This window comes from Strix aluco, chromosome 1 (genome assembly GCF_031877795.1).
Source record: "Strix aluco isolate bStrAlu1 chromosome 1, bStrAlu1.hap1, whole genome shotgun sequence".
NCBI classification, from domain to species: Eukaryota; Metazoa; Chordata; class Aves; order Strigiformes; family Strigidae; genus Strix; species Strix aluco.
In genome coordinates this window covers 87,959,210-87,985,334 of record NC_133931.1, presented here as the reverse complement: position 1 = coordinate 87,985,334, position 26,125 = coordinate 87,959,210, and positions in this window count along the sequence as shown.

The following is a 26,125-nucleotide window of genomic DNA, read 5'->3' as shown; positions in this document are numbered from 1 at the left end:
TAAAAGACAATACAGTCCTAGCCTAGTAAACAGGTCAACAAAAATAGGGATTCCAAATTTATTAACTGTCAGTGACTTCAAGATCATATTTGCTCAGTTTCCTAGTAGAAATTTGTTTTCGTTCTTAGTCATGCCTCAAACTCAGCATGGAAGCAGGAAGTCAAGCTGTGTCCCTTTACTGCTCATGCATCACCCACAGTTCTGCAATTAGAACTTATGGAGTGAAGAGGGAAATAGAAGGAAGGAGAAGGTTTTGTTGTATTAAAGAATAGTCAAAAGGTAAAGCTTCTGCTACTGTATTGGTTAAGAAATAATCCAGCCAATGGCCTGTTTGTGAACCACAAAATGTTTAAAAAAATTCAAATAAATAAAACCTAGCAGCTTTTCACAGTAGACATGCACTATTCAAATTTGAGAAGAACAAATTTGGGTTGACATAGTGCTTAGGGATATGGTGTAGTTGAGAATGGTCAGTGTTAGGTTAATGGTTGGACTAGATGATCTTCAAGGTCTTTTCTAACCTAGATGATTCTGTGAATGGAAAAAAAGTCTAAATACCAGGTGTGGTCTACAAGACATTTCTCTTCAAAAAAATAGGGGATTCCATTTAAAATTAGGAATAGGGATGTACAGAGTGACTATGAGAACGTTCAATATCAAACCACTGATATTTGTTAAACTGTAGAATTATCTCCCCAGGAAAAACGTAGAAGCTCGTTTATTTGTTACAATTTAAATTAAGTAAGAGAAGAACAAACAATAATGCAGTAGAGAACCATTCTGCTAAGGAATAAGGGATGGAAACAGAACGAAGGGGTAATTACTAAGACAATATTACTCTCTTACAGCAGTAGCATCTGCAATATTAAATAATTGTACATAGATTCCTTTTTTCATTACATAGTATTGAGATGCAGAACCTGGTCCTGCAGAGCTTCTCCACTGGTGAACCTGTGTATACCTGCAAAATACCCCTATCAAATTGTCTTTATAGGGTAAAATTCTATTTTTTGGAAGAAGGGTCTCATTTCCTAGCACTGCTACATAAGCATAAGCCCTTTGGGGTATGGTAATGCCAAGTTTACAATCCTGCTGTGCTTTTTATAGCATGTTTTCAAAAAGAAATCTTTATGCTAATACAGCAAAGTACTTGAATCAACCTAGTATGTGTCATTTATATGTTCTCTTGCGTTCTTAAGGAATATTAAAAAAAATATGGTGTTTCATTGACCTTAATTTTAGCATTATACAGAAGAATCCACAGGAAAATATTAAATATTTTTATTATATTTGAAAAATATTAAACATGACATCCAATGCATCAGCTGTTAACAGCATGCATTTCCTGTGCTGTTTCTCATGATATAATCAAAGAAAAACAAATCACCATTATGTCAGATATGGAAATTTAAATCTCAGTAGCATACACACATTTTGTACAGTACATTCATATATAAATATTATCATTCCCATGTGGACCTTTTCTTTATTCTTTCCCATTTTTTTTGAATAATACAGTGCTGAAGTGTATTTGATTATCATACTGGGATATATAGAGAATAAAACAATATAAAAAAAAAAAAAAAAGAGGAAGAAAGCTTCGCTGTTTTCTGTAGGAAAATGCTAACAGGTGTAGGGTTCTCTGACTGGCTTCTATTGTTTCTGTCCCACTTCCTCTGCCACCCAGAAGGCTACCAAAAATAACACCCACAGGCAAAACTGCTAACCCTCACAACAAGAAAGGATGAGCTTCTGCATGCAGAGAAAGAGCCAGGGCCCTCTAGGTGGCCTAAATCACAGTCTGCACCACTGGCAAGGAGGGTGAAAATAAAGCAGAACTTAAAGGGCACACTCAAGTGTCTCAAGAACATGGATTAGTTCTTCACTATGGAGCTTCCCACATTGAAAGCTGGTGTGCACGTCATTATCTCAGTACTTAGCCAGAAAAAAGCTGTGAAACTGATCTCAGTCACAATTTTATTGCTGTTGTCTTATATTGACACATGGATATTTGAGGCCAAATTCTTGATTTTCAAGCCTCTTTCATGGATTTTTAAAATGTTTTTTAGCCTCAAATAAGAACTTTACCATTTGAGCAGACAGAACACATTAATTTTCATTAAATTCTATTCTGTGTAGAAAAAGGTTCAATGATACCAACATACCAAACATATAAAATTAAGTTAATTTATCAAAGTTTTACTTAATACATATATGTTTTTAATTATTCCCATTTTTTTTCTTATGAAATTTTCAAAGGTACTTCTTATTATTATTTTCTTACATAAAGAAATATCAGAATATCTTCTGGAACATAAAAATACTGCTTGATGACTATGTCATATTTGTATAACAAGTTGGAAACCTATTCTATAGGAAAGGTTACAAAATTGTGTTAAAACACATTTCTTTAAAAGTTTATTTTAGTAAAGAACAGAAAAAATATTACTATAGAAAAATATTTTTAGGTTTTTATTGTCAGCTCCTACTTCTTTTTTAATAATTTTAAAATTACAATAAAGAAGATAAGGTTTTCTTAATACTATTCTTTGTTAACATGGCCCTGCAGAAAGCTCTTCAGGCAAGCAACAAAATTAGTTTAACAGCGATATGTATTTCTAAACATAAGCCTTACCAGTATAGGTTTTTTAATACTAGTTAGATGGTCACAAGGAGAACTCCAGATCAGTTATTTGCCATAGGACATCATTGAATAACAGTATGCTTTCCAGGACACTTATGTTTAATTGTGAAAACAAGTGTTGAACTGTGCACTGCATGCTTGCAAACTTGTTATTGTAAAACACATCAATTAAACCGCCATGCAGAAAAACACAAAGTCTCAAAGACCAGCTTCAAGCTGTATTGAATACATTTAGATTATTTCAATAACTTGCTGTGTTCTAACCTAGTCTCAAGTTAAGACTGTTACTTTCCCTACCCTTCTGCATTATTTCTGTAATTTTTTTTTCAAAACAGGCTTCTTACCAGAATCCATACTGTATCCTAATACAGCTGTAATACTGTATCCCAATACAGCTTTCCAGTTGAATGAATATTTAGATAAGCAGGCAACCTCAGAAAAACACTGCAGAACCCACTGTGCCTGCTGTGCTCCTCAGAGACATTTGGCAGGATATGACTTTCCACTCTGCCAGCTCCGCAGCTTGGTAGAGAAGGATATAGTTGTCCTTGGCAGGGCTGTTCTGCCCACCTGGAGCAGTTTGTGTGAAAATGAGAATACAAGCCAAAGAGACTGCTAGATAACACCATGCAACTTAGGCAAACAGAATATACATGGCAAATTTACAGTGTGGTTACATCATGGTCAGAAGTTACACTTCTCAAAACACAAACAGTCCTTCAGCAGTCTTTTCAGACTGTTAATTCAATCCTGTTCCCTATCTCTGTGATCCTCAGGTCAGTTCAAGACAAGATTTTAAAGCTAAATAACTAGAGGAATCCTGGCATGAGTGGGATACACAAACTCTTTCTACTCATAGTCTACAAGACATCAGAATTTTCCAGTATACAGACAGGACAGAGGTTATTTTGACTCCACTATATGAAATTATTATCACAGCTAAACATTCATGAATTACTTAGATGCAGGGAACTGAACTCTTCACAATACACTATGTATGATAAATTATTTTGCAGCAAATATATTAAAAAAGTAAATCATAGTTTATTCTATATTCATCTGAATTGTAGGTTTTAGCATCTTTCTTTGAGTGGACTTTTTCACCCCAGACAGTAACAATATGTCAGAAAACATGTTTTGTTTACATCAGCATTGGCAATCTGAAACTAGTCTTTTTTCCTCTTTTCTTCTTTTGATCAAAGATCAACTGTGTCCATGTTTCCAATGAAAGATGATACTTTTCAATTTTCATTGTTAATCAAACCTTCTATTTCCTATCTCTGTATTAAAATATGCTTAGTCTTGTCATTAGAAGTCCATCTAACTAATCAGTTATGCTCACAGAATAGCTAATAATTTAGAAACGATGTCAAAGGATATTGGGATGCAAATATACATATGTCAAAAGTAGTCATGCTCTGAATCTTTACTAAACCATAGTTAAGATTTTGATAAAATTCAGCCATGATTAGTTGTGCTATATAACTTGTCAGTTCTTCTGAAAAAGAAGTCTGAATTTCTTCAGTGAAGGCTGATACTAGGTTCTGTTTTCCTGTGAAATCTTTCTGCAGTCCTTCTGCATATTCATCATGTGGACAAACACCACCCCACCCCCCCCCAATATTTATTCAATATAGGTTTAGATTAACTTTACTATTACAGAAAATTGAATTTTATTCTCTACTGAAAAGGATAACATCTCCCTGTACATCAGGAAAAGATTGTAGATGTAAGGGTGCACTAATAATTTTGTTAGTTCTTATTGGTTCAGCAATAATTCCTTCAGCCTCCCTGCTGATTTTCTACCACTGCTAGGATTTGTTCATTCAACCACTAAAATTACTAACTCTATGCTATCATAAATGTTGCTGCCAGAGAATTTATTCTAAAGAGCAGTATAACCAATAATTATAACCCCTCATAACAAATCAATGCACCTAGATAAAAATAGAAAGCACAGTTTGCAACCATTGTTTAAACAGAGATATGTTAAAATCATTGTTTTTCTTTCAATTTGTTAAAAAAATAAGTAACAGCCTTTTATATAGCTGTTTTATATTATCTGTATATTCTTTCACAAATATGCCAAACTTTTTGTGAAATCATGTCTTAGTAATAATTCTAATTCTAGCAACTAAATTTGTAACCTGGTATTTCTCTCCTTAGAACATGTAACAAACCATTTAGAATTTATTAATTTAAAACATTACTGGGAACCTACTAAATGTAGACAAATAAACAGAGGAAGATTGTACAGCTGAACACAGAAAATGGAAGATCATGAGTCTAACCTTGTTATGGTATAAGCAGAAGGTTTATCAACACAAAGAAGTAGCCCAGATTTGAAGGACAATAATGGGTTAGATTGGTAGGATAACTACGATTGCTATGGAGATAGTTCAGGAAGATGGGATTATCAACAGTGTCAAGTACTGAAACGAGGTAGAGTACTCTTCATTAGCAGAGAATAAGAGGACACTAACTACTCAGGAAGAGTGGTTTCTATGGAAGCCACAGCAGAACACCTTCTGAATTTGGATAAATAAATTGTTTCAGTGTGAGAAAACACTTCTAAGAGATGTGATAAACAATAATATATTTCATAACCCTGTAAAAAAAAATAGAGTTCAACATTAGAGAGATTCATGGTACTATAACACACAAAGCACCCAGAGCACCATGATGCAAGAGTGAGAGAGCATAACAGAGAGTTTAATTCCATGTTAGGTTGTTTTCTTCTTGACCTTTATATCTTATCCAGAATCGAGAGTATATGCAAGATATTGTTAATTTAAATAAATTTATAAAAAGGAAAGTAAGAAAAAAAGACGTAAGGTGCGGGGAAGTAAAAGGATGAAAGCTCTTTGCATCTTCCTGGAAGATGTAGCTATGGAGGAAAGGCGGGGAAGAAATCAGTCACAGGAAGACAGGTTATTTCATTTCTTTGTCTTATTCAAAAACTTGTAAACTAGATTTTGTAGTTCACAGGATTTACCTATAGGAGATTCTGATTTAAAAAATCTCACTCTCCAAAGCCAGTCATTTCATGGCAGTATCAAAAACTAAAGGTCACGAAACCATACACATTAAACACATTAAATGTTTATTACCCATTTTTGAAGCACTATACAGAATATAAGGAAAATAATTGCCACCTGAGCACATAAGTACAGTGAAATTACACAATTTTTATATATAGTTAAATATTTAATTTTAAAAGGCTGGGAAAATTTGTATGTCAAAAAATGCCTTTGGTTTCACGCTCAAGCAAGTTCTTTTGTGCACTAAGCAAGGAAGTAGCATACAGGAAATTCTGGTTTATTGGTAAAGCACCATAGGCATATTCTCAAATATTGTGAAAACTTAAAATTACTTTTTACAGTTGAAGGGCACAGTCTGTTTTTACTGAGATCAATCACAATACAAAGTTTTGTTTCATTATCATTAATATTATTATCAGCTAGAAGAAGAAAAACAGTAAAAAGATGAAAGAAAATCTGCTACACTACTGAATCCATGGATAAAAGACTTACTGTGTTGTTGCTTCCTCTGTTAAGTAACACATTAAAAGAGACTAACATAAACATACACTACAAAACAGGATCTAATTTTCTGGGCTACTTAACTAAGTGGCAGCAACTTTACTGATATTTTGATTAAACTATGACCAGTATTGTTGACAGCTGTATAACTAGATAAAGACTTTAATGTCACACTTTATTTTTAGGTGGTTCTAATGGATTAAACTGTTCTGCTTTAACAATAAAGGAAAAAAAGTGCAAATAGCAGTACAGTTTTATCTGAATTTTCATATTTGTGTTAAGATGTATTCCACCATTATACTGAACAGAGTCAGTAGGTTCAGATTTCACACAATTTTAAATCTAAAGATTTTTAGAAATCTATCATTATCTGGGAGCAATTTTGTCATAATCAATATACAGATTTGATTGTCTCTGTGACTATTAAGTCCTCTCAGGTTTTGTATAAAACCATTAATCCAGTAGAAATTTGTTGCTGACATTTAACCAAATTAATGGTTTTGCTAAACAGCAGTCATCAATAACATATTTCTGAGAAAGTAGTGCTCTCTTTTCCATTACATACATGCTATAATACTAACAAATGTAGATGGATTTTTCTGGCTTTTAGCAAAAGACATTTTAAGGTGATTCTCAAACTATTCTAAAAAAAGAGATGAACATACAAACATCCATACTAGCCTTACACATTACATACTAAAAATAAAAAAACAATTAACAGCACTTTATTTTCACTTTAGAGGCAACTGCTGCTAATGCAAAGACAACAGATATTACTATTTTTTAATTGGAAAAAGTTTATTCTACCTTCTTTAATAAAATGTAGGTAAATATTAATGTGAAAAAGAACACTATTACAGATTGCTCTATAACATATAATATTCTGTACTTATACATTGACAGACAGCTCTGTAAACTGATAAATACCCTGCAGGCAGTATTGCCTGTAATCTCATTAAATAAATAATAACAGCGTATAGATAATAATCTACATATTTATGTATATTTTGGTTTTGGTATCATCACCTACAGTTTATTAATTCTGTAATTCATTCCATGTGTCTTAACATTTCAATTTTTGTTGTTTTGTGGGGCTTGGTTTTTTAAGCAATTTCTATATTATTTTATTGCCTCTGACTCTTTAGGTATGGAACAAAAGTGGTTTCCCTGTTTCCCAGACAGTGAACTGTGGATGGAAAAAGAAAATGAGTACTTAAATAATCTGTTGTAATTGTGAAGAGCTTTGACATTCTATATTCTAGGACTTTCTTCCAACCACAGTTCTATCACAATTTCTGCATTCAGTTCTCTTAAGATAGACTATTAGTTATATGGAAGTTTCAACATCCTACTTCCATTAATTGCTCAATTCAAAAGGTAAGTTTTAAAAGCTGCTCACCAATCAGCTCACCAAATGCTTATACAATCATACAGACAACCAAATAATTTGCAACATCTAACTCTACTGAGCACCCTTCAACAAAACCCAATTTCTGAAAATATTTACAGTATTTGTAGACATTCAGAAAGGATGAAGTTTATCCCTTTGAAACACAAGGACTCTGAATATTAGGGGATCTCATAATCAGCAGCTTAAACAAACACATTCTGCGTGCAGGTCATCATTGTACATTTGCTTTGTTTTTTCATCAGTTCTATGTGTTTTGTTTTCAAATTTACATTTCATTTTCTCTCTTTTGATGAACAAAAGAGAACAGAGCACCGGAAGAGAGCATGGGAGCCATTAACTATGTCCAATTTGTAATCACAACCAATTTACATCTGACTCAAAGGGCCCACAGAATATTTTGCCTACATTCCACCCTACACCATGGCTCACAAATTGATTTCCAGATCCTTGTGACAAATCTAAGTCAGGACACTAATCATCACTACTACAGTGTGTTGTAAGAAGAGACAAGACATTGAGGGCACAGTCAAAGTCTTGCATTCATCCAATAACAACAAAATTGGATTTAGTACTGTTCCTGGTTGTTGACTGAATACAGCTTTCTGAAACAGAAAATAATAAACGTGCAACACCAAATGATGTTTTAGGCATTTATGTAAGACTTTTATTGAAGTACAGGTGATCAAAATAGGTATTCTGAGTAATATTTAGCTAAAACTCTTCTTGTGCAAGTGAAAACAGGGAGAAAGGTTCATGAATGTGCCTGAACTGGGAACCACTCAAAATCCAGTTGAATATTCAGCTTGCAGTATTTTATTAGCTCTAGTCACGGAACACACAAAAATAAATATACTTTTACTTATTTCTTCTTGTTTAAAAATATTAAAAGCATAATGTTAACAGAGATGTGCATAGGAACCCTTTCTTTATAACCATGATATGAAGCTGAAATACAAATCACACTGGTAGATTACAGAAATTGCTAATTAGTCTGGTAGAAAGTCAGGCTCATGAAGAGCTAAGGATGCTACAAAGAAGTATGCCTGCAGAACCCATATCTTATCCTCCGTGTATATGCATTACAATGCAGTATTTAATTGTTATATATGTAGTCTTTCTCCAGAGGACCCTCTCTACCCTTCCATTTCATATACAGCATAGCTTGTTTCATAAAGGGGTACTTCACATTTTCCTATACTGTCATTATTTAATGTCTGTCACATAAATTATTTACTGCACACTCTGCAGATAAAGCACTGAACACAGAGTTATCAATTTTCTTCCTATAAGTCTATTCACTGTATGAGATAAATCTGGCATATCTATCAGATACTTTTATTCAATAATTCTTCCAGAGTAGAAACCAATTCTTTAGGTTACAGTACACAAATGATATATTGTGCATATTGCACAATTTGCTATCTATAGCTTACTAATTACAGTCTACCTCAGGTGTAGAAATTATTTTCAAGAAACTTTGCATAAGCACTGGAAAATATAGGAAAGAATATGCATGACTACAGGACACTGCTCTGAATTTGTGTGGTGTGGCAGGTAGTCACTAGATACTCTCTTAGTCATTCAGGGGTATAAAATCAAGTGCCTTGCACAGGAAAAGAAAAAAAAAAAAAAAGAAGCTTAAGGCCATATTAGGCATTGCCACCTAATTTGTGAGGCATCCTGACTACAAAAGTATTAAAGCCTATAATCATGAAGTGCATTCCTCAATCCAAGGATTTTTTTGTGACTGACTTGAAACACTATTGGGAAAAAAAAAAAAAAAAAAAAAAAGAAATGGTTCTGAGAGCAGGGATAGGAATCTGAGCTTGCCTTTTTTCAGATAGGTGTTCTAAAAAAATAGGTTGTTCAAACATTCTCTTCATCTCAGGAAACTTAGTTTTGTTTTGGGTTTTTTTGACTGGTACTGGTAGGGCTTCAAAGATAATAATGAAATGTTCTCATTCAACTTACTGTCTCCAAATCCTCTCACCTCCCCTCCCCACCCCTGCAATAGTTTTTTGGTTAGAGCAGGAGGTAAAAGGTACAGATACGGTTCACTACAGGCAATTCTCAGAAATGGAGACATGACCTGACCTTGCAGCCTGGAAAATTCTCTATTAGTTTTTATTTTTTTATATATATATATACACATATATACATACACACATCTTTTAAGAGAGAACTGGGATCTCTGTTCAGTTCTGTAAAAGAGCATTTAACAGGTGCCTACCTTCCCAGCAGAGGTGGAGGAAGCTGAGGCCTCTCAAATACGTATTTCCTGGAGCTGTTCATTCCAGTGCTGTGAAAGGCCTTCATGCTCTGTTCATCAGTTTCAGAGTGAGTCAAAGTGTCTATATGTGCACTGCAGAGTTAATCAATACACACATGACAAGCCCCATACCTCCAACACATGTCAAATTCTGTATGCCCATGCAGATCATAGGCACATAGTTAATAAGCAATGTGGGCTTCACAATAATCCATCAGAATGCTCAACATGGCTGATTCAATGTGTTATCTATTTAGCAAGAATCATCCACTTTTCTTCTCCCCTCTATCTCTAGAAAAAATTTCTGAACAGAAAATGGGACATGCCAAAACAAAATAAAGAAGGTGACAGTGTCTCAGTTGAAGTCTGGTATAATAATATGAATGTCAGACCCCTAAAAGTTACAACATTTAACTGGAAAGTGTCCAAGTCCCTTGACAGATGTAGTCCCAGAGTACTTATCATTAATTTCTAATGCAAAGGTTTCAAACACTGGAGACACAGGACAATGGTCCCAGATATTAAAAAGTTTCTTACTCTTTGTAAAGGCTATTAAGTAGACATTATTTTTATTCAAAACATACAATATTGTTTTTCAATTTTTTTTCATGAGGACATACTAATATACCAGTTGTCACTACTGATTGATTCTTTTCCTTAGGTGTGGTTGGGAAAAAAAAAAAAAAAGAAAAAAATTTCAACGTTAGATGACAGTTTCAGATAAGGCAAGAAATTAATTGTTCACTAAAACAAAGACTAATCACTGGGTACTTCTTTCCCTCTGGTCGGTGGATATGAAGTCAGAAGGCCAAAAAGTGTAAAATGTGGAAACACAAGTGTAAATCAACAGCCAAACCGTATAATTAAAATAGAATTCTCATTTGGAATGATTGAAATCATCAAGACAGGATTCTGTCTGTAAAACTACAGTGGTTTTCTTACATTTTTATGGGATCACACTACATCAAAGAAGTATTTAAGATTTCTTAGAGTTTCAGGAAGAGTTTAGAACACAACTGAAAAGCTTATAGGAATAGTGCTTTGGATTTGCCCTATTTTCTAACTCATTTAGTAAGATTGCTAAGATACATCCTCCATAATATTGGAGGGTAATGGGTTTTGTCAACATTATTCAATACATTTAACATAGTGAACACTTAGGCTTTTGTTACTTTTTCCTTAAAATCAAAGAGAAAGCTATTTGATAGCAAAGCATTCCCTCATAAGTTTCTGAGATTAATGTGTTGGATCTGGGGGGAGGGTTTTTGGGGGGACATGTTTTTAAAAAACTGATTAGATTTTAAAAAATTATTAGCATCAATTGGTGTCATATTAACACTAGCTAGTGTTATACAACTGCAAAATATCATGCAATTTACTGTGCTAATAGAGTTTAGACATTCTCCATTATCTTTCTCCATATGCAGTTAAAAGATATTGTTTACAGGAATTTGGCTTGATGTTTCATAAGCAAAAGTCAACGACTCGTTACCTTTCCTAACCACCAGACTACCTTTCACTGAACTATACTTCGTTATTCTGTCTGTTACTTGTGGGAAGACTGCTAATCTGCTTTCCCTCAGAGTGAGCTGGAAAAGAAAATAAAGCCATTCAGGCTGTCTTCTTGCTTCAACAAAGTTATGAACCTTTTGATTTGCCATATGCCAAGAAGAAAAGCTTAGAGCAGCTATTCAATACTTACAAATTATTGTAATGATGTTTAATTCCCCCCTGCATTATGTTGTTCCTATGGCAACTAACCATTCTGTTCTGGTGAAGCCAAAATTGTTTTTAACTTTTAAAATATTTCAACAGTTTTTGTTTCAGTAATGCACTTTGACTATTTAAGCCAGAACACTGTGTGGACACAGTAAACAGGCAAATGGTAACTTGGGACAGAAAGATCTTGACTTTGATCAGAGTCTGTTGGTAATCAGGACATTCAACAAGGAAAAGTATTTGCCTAAACCAAACACAGGTAAGCACAATTAACATATCAGCTTTGTAAGGAAGAGTGGTCAAACTAAGGAGTTGAAGCCACACCTTGAAACAGGGAGTAGGTTATTTTGCTTCCTTTGTTCTGCCTATTTATTTAGAAAAATAATCTAATTTTTGTGCCAGTCATCATCATCTTATATTCTGTTTAATGAGAAGTGAATTGGCTTGTTTACGCAGAGACATTCTACTTTATCGTTCATTGCACACCCTTACTCTTCTCCTGTAACACTATTTCTTGGAGACTCAAAACTTTTAAACTTTTAAAGACAACTCTAAGTATTCCCTCAGCATTCCCTGGCTTGGTCTATAACAAAAAATATTCACTTTGAGTAGGAGTCTACATTCCTTGTAAAAGTAACTTGCTTGATGGCTTCAGTGGGAGTCTTAGTTGCAGAAAGAATTCAAAATAGAGCTTATAAATATGATGTGCAGCACTTCTGTGTGCTTCACAGGGCAGACAGAAATATAGAACTCTACATGCACATACCTATTGTCAGAGGCTACTTAATAGGATTATACTGAGTTTAAATAAGTTCAAAATATTCAGTTTGTAAAATATATTGGGATTATTCTTGGGGAAAAATACTGTAGTTTTTTATAAGAAAACATTAAACACAAAGAGAGAGGAAACCTAAAAGAGAGAGGAAATAAATGGTTTATCATCATAAGGACTCTTGAAAAAGTTCAGTAGACCATGGAAGGCCTCCTGGACATGTTAAGTATATAAGGCATATAAAGACCTTTAGAAAGAATAGCTACTTATTTCCATGCTCTGATAATGTTAAAATCTCAAAATATGGTTCTTAAAGGTAAATTAATTTTGACATATAGAAGTTTCAAAGAGACAGTGGAAGCAACCAGATTCTGTTCCATATGTGTTTACTGACAATTTCACATAAATAATAATAAAAAAAAAAAAATTAGTCAAGCAGCCCTTTAGCTCACACAGTTATTGTCTAAAAAGCTCAAAAAGCTTCTTAGGCTGTTCCTGGCTCCTCATTGCAGGCCATCGAAGGAGCCTGGCTCAAAAGCAGCTACCACAGCCAAATTAGAAGATCTGTCATCCTCATAGTGCAGTACAGTGTAACAGCTATTATGTAGCTTCAGGTGCAGAAGAGAGTGGAAGAAAAGGCACCCCACTGATGGCCCCTGTATGTTTTTCAGGAAGACTCCAGACCTGACAAGACAAAAAACAGTAAGCAGGTACAGAGGAGTTCAGAGTGTCAATGTGGAAAAAACTAAGAAGCAGTAATTGTAATAGTTTCTGTGGCAACAATTATTTTAGCAGAATAGAGTAACAACAATTCACACTGATTGTGAGTGTTTGAGATAAATTTAATTCTGAACCAGCAAAATTAATTCTCTCTCTGCAGAAGATAATCTGGAGAGAAAATAATTGTGACCTATCTGAGCACATACCACCAATGGTTATGGAAAAATCCATGAAGAGCAACAAAAAAAAAAAAAGTGAAACAGTACACAGAAGTGAGTTACATGAGAAACTGACTGTGATTTTTGGGGAGGGTTACTTATATCCACCTGCTTGGACAATGAATGTGGATTATTTATTTTTTTTAAACTTTTGTTAATATTCTTTCCAACACTAAACCAACAGTGTAATATTTGAGTTGCAAACACACAAAAACTTCAGCTATAACTGTAAGGTTATTGTTTTGTTTCACATTACTTGGGGGTGGGAGTTGTGTGGGGTTTTTTGGTTTTTTTTTTAAGAAAAGCTTCATAAACTTAGAATTTGAACTAAATTTAACTGGACATCACCTCTTAATGGGTAGGGGAGGAAGAAAGAAGACAGAAAAAGGGAGAGAAAGATGTAAGCTTAATGTATAGGTCCTTGAATATCCTGGAAGACGTAATTGCTTAGGAAGGACAGTACTGGAATCTCAAGTTGGGAAGTACACTCACCACAGTAAAACCAAAGAAACTCTTTGAACTGTCAAGTGCCACTGTATAAGCCTCTTGAAATGTACTGCATGCAACATTTATAAAGGGCCCTTTAGAAAGACCTAAATTTCACATATGGTTTTAGCCTAAAGGCAACGGGTGTTCTGTTGTTGCTTTTAATGTCACACTATATCATGTGCAAGTTATAGGTACATATCAACATCTTGCATTGTATAATCCCACCATACTTCACTGAAATGTTAAGCTTTCAGCACTCTCGCCCACAATATGATAATTACAGCCATTCAAGCACTAAAACTGGCATATTTCTTTGCACAGAATATCATGGGTTATTCAGACATTTCACACCCCAACTCCCTCTACAATTTTCTAAGTAGCACTAAGATAGATATAAAAAGTGAAGATGGCAAACAGTGTGTGCCAGATAAGACTGTGAAAAGCAGACCTTTATCCTCAGTTCTGTTCTTCACCTGCAACACCAAACTCCAGACACTTGTTCTCTCTCCTCCCTCCCTTTTCCTTCCCCCAACATATGATAATGTAAGATATTCCTCTTTGATCTTTCCAAACATATTTCAAGCTCTTTTGAAGACTGTGTATATGTAGTTTTTATAAATTCTTTTAAATTTTTTATAGTTTTAAAGGCTTCCTGAAGTATAAGAGGCTTTTAAAATTTAATATTCATACGGCCCATCCTCTCATGTCTATCTTCAAGAATGCTGTGAAAACCATGCTGAGTGCCCTTGTTCTTTATGTTACCCTCCTTGAATTTTATGGCTCCCTGCATGAACAGTCATACAAATTTAGTTAGTAAGGAACACCTTGAATATCTTCTGCTAGGAACTATGCCTCTGTAATGGATCATCACTCTGATTTTAGGAGGCATCAAGAAATGGTTGTGTTGTTTCTATTTTTATGATAGAAATTTCATGATTTTGTGAGAATATTTTTTTTTTTTTTTACCCTTTCTTAAAAAAAAGAAAGTATCACTTTTATGAAGGCACTAATGAGTAGCTGGAATTGAGAAAATTCCTGGAAGTACTAAAAGCTTAGAGAAAATATTACAAAGAGTAATTGTGCTAGTCCTGCTCTTAGTTTAGCTATCCATTTGAGTTTGAATTATATATTTAAGTGCTTTTAGTTACACAAAATAATATATTTACAGAGATTCATAGAATCATTTAGTTTGGAAAAGACATTTAAGACCACCAAGTCCAACAGCTGTCCAAATAAAAAAGACAATCTTAAAATGTAAAAAAAAATGTGGTGGCTTTTTGATGCAATATGCAAGGCAGAGGAACTGGGGTTAGTGAACTAGTGAATCAAAATTATATATCTTTCAGAATTCATGCAGATTCACTAACTAAAAACTTGTCAAAATACATAAAAAATATATATATATCAGACATGCATCTGATAAGAACAATTGTTTGCAGACTGACATTCACAACCCATACAAGAGCACAGTGATGTTACTCTGCTCTGTGGCGAAGTGAACAGATGCAAAAGAAAGCTGCAATGGTCACAACTGAGGTATGGGGGACGTTTTGCAGCAATGCTGTCTTCTGTATCATCTTTCTAGTAAATTGATTTAGATATAAATAGTCACATGGACAGAATAGAATGCAATTCAGTGGACTTGTATAGCTGAACCAATGGAGGCTTTAATGAATCATGTGCTATATTTTTATATTTCGTTGCTCAATAAGGAGATTTTACTTTGATACTTAACAGAATTTTGACTAAAAAGTTAGAAAAAACAGTATGTAATGAAAAAATTAAAAGCTATTACAGCAGTATGGCAGGTTGATTTCCTATTTCTCTTAATAATATCCTATTAGGGTCATTTAGTTATTTAGTAGAAGAACAAAAAAAGTATACAAAGACTTAACATGAAGGAAACTTGTTTCTGAACAGTGTCTCTACTATGAATAAACAGAAGTGTCATAGAGATAAACGGGCTTGAACAGAGAGTCTCATGTACTTACACTCAGGTAGAAAGTTTTAAAGAAATGTAAAGAAATAAAAAAAATCTGCTGTTATAAATGTAATTTAATATTTTAAACCAGCAAAGGACAAAGTGCTTGGATATTCCTTTCTAGCTGTAAATGGAACTTAAGTTTTCAAGGGTGAACATGAAGAACTGGTAGAGGAGTGACCAAGGGTAAGATAGCACTCCATCATTTGAAGCCACCTTTATCAGGGAATGCTTCTTCCTCCAAACTGCACTTTAGGTCATCTACAGATTATTACCTAGCTCAATAGCATCCCATTACATGCTAAGAATAACATCAGATTAACTAGATGCCAACATTCCTTTTTTTTTCATTATACAACATGTGACACTAGATCTACACAACACCTTATTTTAGCTATTTAAAATAATAAATCACTCCAAACAAAAGCCATGAGTGGTTTGCAAGACTGAGCTAGTATTAATTTTGTAAACCCTCATCACATTTGCTATCAAAGTCAGGGATGTCCCTTGTTCTCCTAATCATCTATCTGCTCTGAGACTGCTTATGGCTTTATTCCATCTTCTCTTCATGCTCAGCAGAGGGTACCAACTGTCCCTTTACCAGCAACTTCTTCCTACTTCTTACCCTACCAGCAGCTTTGAGAGGCTGCATGCAAATACAGTGCTGCAGGATTACAGTCCTGATAGTGAGCAACCAGGGTAGAAATCTTCACATTGTCCTGCTGCCTAACCTTGCCAGTGCTGTTATTAGTACACTGCCCATGCTGATGTAATGTGTAATGGACCAAGTAAATCACCACTTTGCATCAACCCAGCAATTCCTTTCTACTTTCACTCTCTAAATTCACTGTCTACTACTTATAAGAAAACCCCATATTCCTCATTTGTTTGAGAAACTCCCCCATATTGAACTAGCAAATTTAGAAGAGTTTTGATGGTGTTACCTTCAGGGAATGCTAGGTAATTTCTTATTTCCATGGGATTTGTCTGAAATGTTTTATACCATAATGATTGCTTTTACTTTGCTTTTATGAATTGCTGTCTGTCTTTGTTAGCCGAGTCCTGATATTGTCACCTCTGTACACAGAGATTCGCAATGTATCCACTGCTTCATTACCTACAAGCCATACTGACACCAGCAATAAGGAAAGTGGAGGTGGTAGGATTTTCCTTGTCAAGCTTGGCAGCATCAAAATTGCAAGTATGAGCTCTGTCTATTAAAAGAGCTCTTTTGTGCTGAGAAGCCAGCCAGCATTTGTCACTAAAGTAACACAGAGATAGAAGCTGCTTCTTTGTTGCTGAACATTCAAAGGTATCTATTTTTCCTTATAGGTCCAGCAACTCCCACTAAAAATCAATGAGGCTTAAGCAGAGTCCCAGGATTTCATTCTAAGACCAGTACCATTTCTTAACTGGTTGACAGAAGAAGTGATCTCCTTTATGTTGATTTCTTACAACAATTCTTTATAAAGTATTTGGGTTGACCTTGACCCAAAATGATGAAATTACAAATTAATTTGCGTGGATTAATATACTAAAAAATATATAGGAAGTAGCTATTTACAGTGTTACTTATTGATTTTCTTTTCAATGCTGTTTCTATTAAACAGTATTAAGATGACAAGCATGTATTTAAAAACAAACAATTTTTGGTTTTAAAATTAAAAGTAAATACATGACATGATGCAAAAATAAACTTATTTGAACCCTGGAAGAATTACCTTGCCCCATTTAGATTAGGAACATTCTTCCTCAAAGAACCATCATGAAGCTAATCAAGATTGGACATTATACCACAAGGACCTATGCAGCATGGGAAATTAAAAGAAATTAGTGACATAACAGATCTTTTCTTCCTTGATAATAGAACTCCATGTTTTACCTATTATTTCCTCTATTATTAATCCATATTTCCTTTTTAGATCTAATGATGGAAAACAGGGGTGACAGAAATTTAAGTTAATGTTTATTAAATGAGAAGGGTTTATTATTTCTCTAGTCCTATTCCAGCATTAATTTATATTTCCTTGTGGCCATTTGCAATGAGAATTGAATATATTTGAGACCACTTATATATCTCTGCCTCAGCAGAGTTGGAATATAATAAGGGAGCAAAGAGTTCTGTGTAGAGGGAGAAAAAAAAAGACATAAAAGAGAAAAGGTTAAAGAGAAACAAATGAAAATGAATTCTGAGCTTACTGTGGGAGAAAAGAAGAATTTCAGTCAATGATTTGTAGAAAAGAGTGAAACACAGGAAATACTCTCTTATGGCAAGCAAACTATTTTCTTCTTCTTCATTCCTTAAAGGCAACATTTGCATACTTTGAAAATCATGCAGAATACTCTTCTGATCTGTTTTCAAAGTCCATGCAAATACTTTGCAAGCCTGGCAGAAATTGTTAGTAAGGCTTCAGCTGACTCAATTGTTGGTTGAAAAAATTTCAGGCGTGTTCAAAACTTAATGAATTCAAGATTTCCAGCAAAGAAAATAAAAATTCTAATAAAGTCTATATGCTATCATGACTGTTTTTGCCTAAAAATGGAAGGTGCATTTTAGGAATAATTAGGGACATGGTCAGTTTATACAAGATCATTGGTCAGACTGTATGATCAATACAATTTTGATTTTCACAAAATGACAGAAAAAAATTACCAGATACTAGGTGGAAGTAGAGCTGTGGAAACCGATGCAAAGTTGCCAAAGACTGAGGCTGGGAATGGAGGGGTTTTGAAAGTAAACAGTATATAAAAAAAAAGGATCTAGAATCTATAGGAAAGAAAGATATAGAGAGTGGAAATATTTGACAGAAATGACAAAACAAAGCCATTCAACTAATGAAGCTTTTTTTTATCCATAGGTATCTTCTTCCTTAGTCTTTCTTCCCATTGCTTTAGCTTTAATTCCTCATCCCCAGAGACAAGGAACAACACTGTTGCCAGAGATAAGCATACCATGGCTTGTGAAAAGCACAGAGTTGTCATTCAGCATGCCAAAGAAGATGTGTGTTTGGCAACGTTTAATTGCCAAAATTAATAGCTGCTTTCTACTGCTTCTTGCCTTTTCTCACAAGCAGAGCTAATTGATGAGGGAAGGGGAAGCTCAGTCTTCTAACCATATCTAAAATTTGGTTACAATTAAAGAACAGTTCAAAAGTCACTGACAGATGAACTGTGAGCAGATAACCTTAGAGCCTTAGGAAACAAAACTTAAGACCCCTTGGAGAAGAAAACAAAAACAGTTATCATGTAGAGACCTTAAATTGTACAGTGCAGCTGAAGCGATCAATCTGTCATACATAAACAAGTAAAATGCTTAAGAGTTTATAATCAGTGCCATCTGTCTTATAGAACTAGAAACAGATTTTTTAAAGGTACCTGGAGAAGGAAGAAGGGAAAAAAATAACAAAATCTGTGAGAAAGTAGTAGAATACAAACCGAATTACTTTCAGGAAGATGGGGAATACATAAGGATGTATGGCAATGATCTTTACAAACTGCTCTTTCTATTCCTCTTTCTTTCTCAACACGTTTATCATATGCCCACACTGGATGCTCATCTTCAAATCATTATAAGGTCTTTATGATATTTCTTCCCAATGCATCTTATTTCCATTTGACAGACAGGGAAACTGAGGCAGAATGATTTGAATCTATATAAGGCTGTCTTGCAGACCACAAAGAGAACTAAACACTTCAATCCCACTTCTGTGCTAAGCTGTGTTACAGGCTACTTTGACCAAAAGACCTACTCTATATGCACTAAAGCTTTTGAAAAAATAAATAAAAAATTTAAGCATAAGAAGATATTTTACATCAAGATAACAGTCAGAACAAAAATGTGAATGGGAAGGAATCAACAAAGGAGAACAGATATGTAGACTCTTCTAGGCCAAGAACAGCTGACCTTCTTCTGACACCAGTATTATCCCCTTACAAAGCAAGGGAGCTGTTTTACCTTCAGCTCTTGGTCTCCTCAGCTCCCCTCCAGTAATAACTGGAATAATTAGACTTAGCCTGTCTCTCCCCAGCAAAACAAACACCTCTTGAAAACTCCTGTTTCCCTTCCTCCTGATCCCAAAAGACAAACAGTACCTAAGAGGCAAAACTAACAGAAAAGGCAACCATAGAATTGCCTTTTATATTCCACTCAGTATCATGCTCCCTTGTACTATTAGGGCATTTCCTTTTGCAGCCAGTAGATCATCTGTGACATATTTACTAGCCCATACTATCTACAAAACAGTTTTCTGGGGAAAGCTTGAGCTTTTCTTTGGTGTCCTTTCAGGTATGGATGTCCAAGTGGGTCTTGCCCTGGCAGAAGAGAGAGCTGCCTTCTATCAATTGGCTCAGCAAAACAGAAAAAATGTCTTACTGAGGCTAAATAGAGTGGGAGGACAGAGTTACCAAGTCCCCTTGTGAAAGAGAGGCTATATTAACAAAACTCAGCAGGCTTTTCTCAAACTCCCTTTTAAAGTATGAAACAGCACTAGTCTTCAATCAGGAATGTAACTCTCGTAAAACTAAACTAATGCCACTGCTTATTAGACGTGCTCTGAAAAATGAATTTTTCATCTCTGTGAAAGACTAGAATTAAAGGGCTTTTGTTTTGCTTTTACTTTTCTTGAATTATAACTAAGCATTGCTGCTGAAGAATTTCTCATGGAATAGAAATTCCAAAGTATTTAATTTGGAGCTATCAAGATATATTGATTCAGCAGTGTCAGAACAGAATCATAACAGAGACTAAATAGAATTAATTACTTAAAGCATTACCATTTCCTCTACTGACGGAATCATTTGCAGAAAAACCAGCACATATTCAAACAATCAAAATTCTGATCATCTCAAAATCTGAGTTGCAATACCTATTGACTGAATCTCCATAGCATTGTGTAAGTTACGCTGACGTCAAAGTTTATGTTAAGTTCCATGTACCTTCAGAAACACAAGGTAAGACCCAGTATGAATCAATTTGTATGCCAAATGGAAAACTCAGAGCACACCCTGCATTTTGAAGTCCTTTCTGTTACCTGTCATCTAGGTAGGATTCCAGAATGCATGATCATGTACTCCTATCCAACTTTTCTGACACCTTCATGTGATCAATATCAAGGCAAAAAAACAGTCTGATGCCATTCCTGTAAAGCATTCATGTCATTGGCAAATGTGCTGAGGGTGCACTCAATCCCACTGTCCATGTCACCAACAAAGATGTTAAACAGCACTGGTCCCAGTCCTGACCCCTGAGGAATTTATAAGCTATCTGCTCTCCTGAGCTATGTCATAGACTTCACACACACAAGAGCGTGCAGGAATTGCACAGCATTTCTGAGGGGAAGGAAGAAAAGACACCATGATTCTGCACAGTTGACATAAAAGTTTTTATAGAGATTCAGAAGAAAAAAAGAGAATTGAACCTTTCACCCTTAGCCTATGGACAACCACAATAACTGCTGCCATTGACACTGGGGAAAATCTTCAGCTTTCATCTTAGTTTTAGAAGTGAATCTTCAAGCACATTATTACACTTCAGATCAATACTGCACAGCTGGTAATCCTTCGTATGACATAGCTTGAACTAGAGTAAAAAGAGAGCAGCTTTAACAAGACTGAAAAGGAATTGCGGTTGTGTTTAACAGTATCCTTTGAACTGAGTACTTTTGCAGTTGCTCCTCGATGATGAACTGTCATCCTTCAGCTTGTTCCGCAAGGTCTGAATATTGAATCTAGTGCGCAGAAAGAGGAGTAACAGATATGTTGCAGACTGACACACTTTACCCACTAAGAGCCACAGGCAACCCAATCCCAGAAGCAAGTTCAGAGGGGAAACAGGAGGACCATCAAGTGTGACCTCAAATTACACAAATCAGTGGCCACAAACCCAGAGCAATTGTCAATGGTGCATAAACTGTGGTTTCAGTTACAGAATGGCTGCATATATGTCTGATTGAAGTGGGTGAACAGGACCATAAATAAATTAATAAATAAATAAAACGGTTCAGTTCTCTGTGTTAAATGAAAAATGTCTTGTGAGAACTCTTTATTCCTGTAAGTTATATGAAGGACAAGGGAATATGACTAATTGGAAAACAGAAATTTGATTCTGAAGAAAACTATGCACATTACATATCTTTTTTTTTTTTTTTTCCCCTTCTCCTTGCAAAACACATGGTGGGGGGAACCACCAAAACCCAACACCAGTTGTTTTGCAGTTGTGGATTTGGGCATTTGAGTTTTGTGGTTTGTTGGGGTTTTTTGGTTTGGTTGGTTGGGGTTTTTTGGGGGGGGAGGGGGAGAGAAATCAGAGGAAATGAGGGATGAAAATAAAAAAAAAAAAATTGAGTGATAAAACAATTTATTTCAACCCCAAAAATCTTGAAATACATTATGAAAGTGGCAAACCAAGATTAAAACTTTGAATCTGGCAGAACTGTTTTCTTCTACCCTGGTACATGACTTAGCCCCCATAATGAGCGAATCTTTCCACATCCTTTCTGACAGTATCTTTGTTATGAATGATGTTGCCACAGATGGTGATATTTCTGTTTATGATCATATTTAACTAGAAAGCCGATAACGTTAGAGTTAAAAGGCAAATGTTTGGCACAGAGTCAAAAAGTTAACTCAAACAGAAGTTTCAGGGTATTTGAAATGTGCTGAAGTTAATTAAAAAAAGAAAGGAAAGTATTGTCTCTAACTATCATAAGACAATGACTTTGATTCCCACGACACAGTTTATTATTCTACCTTCTGCTCTGTCTCACAACACCATCACTACTACTTTTTTTTCTTCCTTCTAAACTCTTGTACTGCCTTTTAAATTGCAAGTAAGAAGGACATATTTGTTGCTGCTTTAAATCTATTACAGGTCTCAAGTGGGGAAAGCAGAGAGGGACTAGGGAGGAAACTCTTCTATGTAGTAACAAGTAGCTTTTCAAATAATGTTAGTTTCACTTGCAGAAAACACCTCTCATTCTTCAACACTGAAGTGCATTGTGAAATTGGCATCACTGATTTAATATATGTTGTATACTTGCTACATATTTGACAGCAGCTGAGGGCTACAGTTGGACCTGATTACAATATCAACAACTCTGATAATTATACTGTAAGTCTCAAAATATTTGCTGTTCTTCCTAAAAACTCAACTCACTGAAACAAAGTGTTTACATAAGTCTCATTTAAAAAAATAAATTTCTAGCCTTTTTGTTTGCAGAAAAAACTTCAAAACATGATTTGAATCTATTATAAAATTTGAAAGTAACTAAAAAAAAGCTCTTAAAAGCCAATATTAAGAATGATTTCTTTAAATCTACCTTGAGATTTTATCATACCCTGCTTACTATCAAGTCATGTAGACTACTCTTCAAATTTACTGCAACAGAAGTAGTCATTAAAAATTACTAATCTAGATATGTCTTACACATTTTGATTTTTTATTTTTATAGGGACTTTTTCATTTGTCAATTTTTTTTTCTCCCAAATATGCAGAAGTAAGTAACATCAAAACTGGTTTTAGTATTTTCATTGAAGAAGTCAGGGGTCAGGAGAAGGAAAGATCCTGAAAGATGTAATGTATTGTCATTCATCAGCCATTTAGAATTTAGCAGGGGTGGCTGGTGGTGGAAATCAATTAAATCACAAGCATTGCTACTATTTCACAGATTCCCGTCTTATTTGTAAAGAAGGAAAATCACCAATACCGTGACCACTCTCTGGTAATGGAACTCTGACGTTGCAAAAGATGGAGGAAAAGGTGCCATATACTTCATGTTTTAACAACATGTAAGATGCATTCTGTAAGACTGGACATGTAGTGAGCAGTATAGCAATTTGATTCATCACCTCCTTTTTATGGGGAGTCACTACTGTAAAATTGGAACTCTGTAGAAACCAAGGGGAATTAAGATATTTAAAATCTTACAGAATCACACTCTTACATTACAGATGCTTTTACAGAAGGATTTAATCAGCAGAGAACTGTCAGGACCTCTAAATACAGAGGTTGTCAGAGATTCATTGCTGGGTCAGCTTTCTTGACTTCTCATCTTAATCAAGACAAAATGCCCGATGTCATTTTGAATGACAAGCCTCTTGGTAATATCTTTGTTAATGGGTATTTATAGTGAAAGCAGCATAATGAATTGGACAATTCTGAAGTCAGTTATAAGCACAAAGGCCACTAATTAGTGCTTCTAACTTCTGACTCTAAGAAATTTACATAGTCATTGAGCTGGCATTCAGCTCTCATGACTGAATTAAAATTAAACACTTACAATGATGTTGTTCTGCATGTAAGGAAAAAATTATAGTTTCTTATAAAATCTATTTACTTGTAAAATGAAAAAGACCATAACACAATTTGTTATAGACTATCACTTCAGATTTTTCATCAGTCATATACTATTGGTTTCTCTCCCCAGGATAAACTCCTTCCACAGCTACAAATTGCAAGAGAAATACAGTAATGGCTTAAGATCCCTAGTAAAACCAGTATGTAAAAACTAGTGTAGTACTTTATTGAAAAAATAAGCTTTTCAGACTATGTAAACATATTTTTGCAATTATTACCACATCTATTTAGGATTATCATAATAAGCATGAACTTTAACACACTTAACATCATCTTTATGCCAGCACAAGTTTAGACCAAGACATACCAATGTTATTCTGTCCTGAAAGCAAAATAAATGAAAAAAAGAAATTCACTAGATCTCAAGCTATGTTCAGCTGATGAAGTATACTGATTCATGGAAAACTTCAGATTGATTATTTTTTTCGGGGGTCTCATTTGTAAGTGTGATATATTAAGATTTTCTACAGAACCAAGAACAAAACTGGCTTTGGGACAACAGTGCTGAAAAAACAATATTTAACAGGTCTTTACGCAATACAGAATCATAGAAGCAGTGTCAACCTTGTAGAAGTAATTAAAGAGCAGAATTAACAATTCTCTCTGTTTTCCAGTACAGTTGTCAGACAGAACAGTCCAAGCATTACAGCTTTTAATAACAGCAAGAAAAGAGGCAATATCTGTCTTAGAGATGGATATCAGAACAAGAGGAAAGGAAGTAAATACTTATGTGACAGACATGTTTCTACTTGATCTTCTCACCCCTATTCTACTGTGGTAAAATAAAAAAATTGAAAAAGTTTCTTCGAAAGGGACTTAACGCATTTTTACATGTGGAAAGGTGTCAGCAACAACAAGAAGGTTTTCACCCAACTCCAGGAGCAGTCAACTGCTTATGAAAACTTAAGAGTACTCCCCAGGATGTTTGCAACATCTGCCATTAACATGCAGCCCTCAGCTACTTTAGAGTTACAATCTAGAAGTATTTGGCTCACTAGACAGAGTTTATCATGTTCATTCTACTTAGTAAAACGCATTACTTCTCCTTTTTCTAGGGCCACTATTATCCTCAAAGAAGCTGGTTAAGGACACTTCAATATAAAAGTATCAAGATCCATTGAAAAAAGAAGCTTCATGTAGGAATGTATGAAACCTATTTCATCAACTTTATCTGGATTTTCTTGACTGAGCATCACTGATTTCACCCTGATGAAAACTATTTTTGATTCTCAACAGTGTTGTAGCAAGTTAAAGAAATACCTCATAAACATTCACTAAAGTTGCACAAATCTCGCTAAGCACTTTTCTGAAGTTTTAATAGTAACAAAAAAAAATATATATATATCATCTATTTAAAAGGCTCCCTTAGCAAATAAACCAAAAAATTCAAGACAAGCACATATGAGTATCCTTTAAGGTAGGTAGCAGAAAAGCTAAAAGACCTTTCAGGAAAAAGCCAGAAGGAATAAATTTTATCAAGTAAAACAGTCAAGTTAGAGATTCCATTTCCAAAATGATAGCCTGTAAAACAGTCAAATTGCCCCTTCCACAAATTAATTTGACACTCTGAAGCACAGCTTACTGGTTTTTGCTGACTACTGATGTCTTGATAACGACAGAAGGATGAAATATTTCCTCATGTAATGGGACCCTGAGCACAGTTCTCCTATATAGATAATATGTATCACATCAACTTGCTAACATCTCCTAAAGGAAAAGAGACATTCCATATTAATTTACATATATTGTATTACTCAAAATATGCTTTAGATAAGAAAATTGCATAGTATAACTCTGATGACATGTCTACTTTAATATATGTATTTCTATAACATCTGGAATACCTTTTTACTTAAAACAGCTCAATACATCAAAAAAATTGACGGATAGATTTATGTGCTAGTAGTACTGACAAGAATCAAGAAACAACACACAAATATAGAGCACTACCTTTCTTCAAAGCAAATAGTTAAGAAATTGGATGAAAGAGCAAAATGAGGGTTCCCA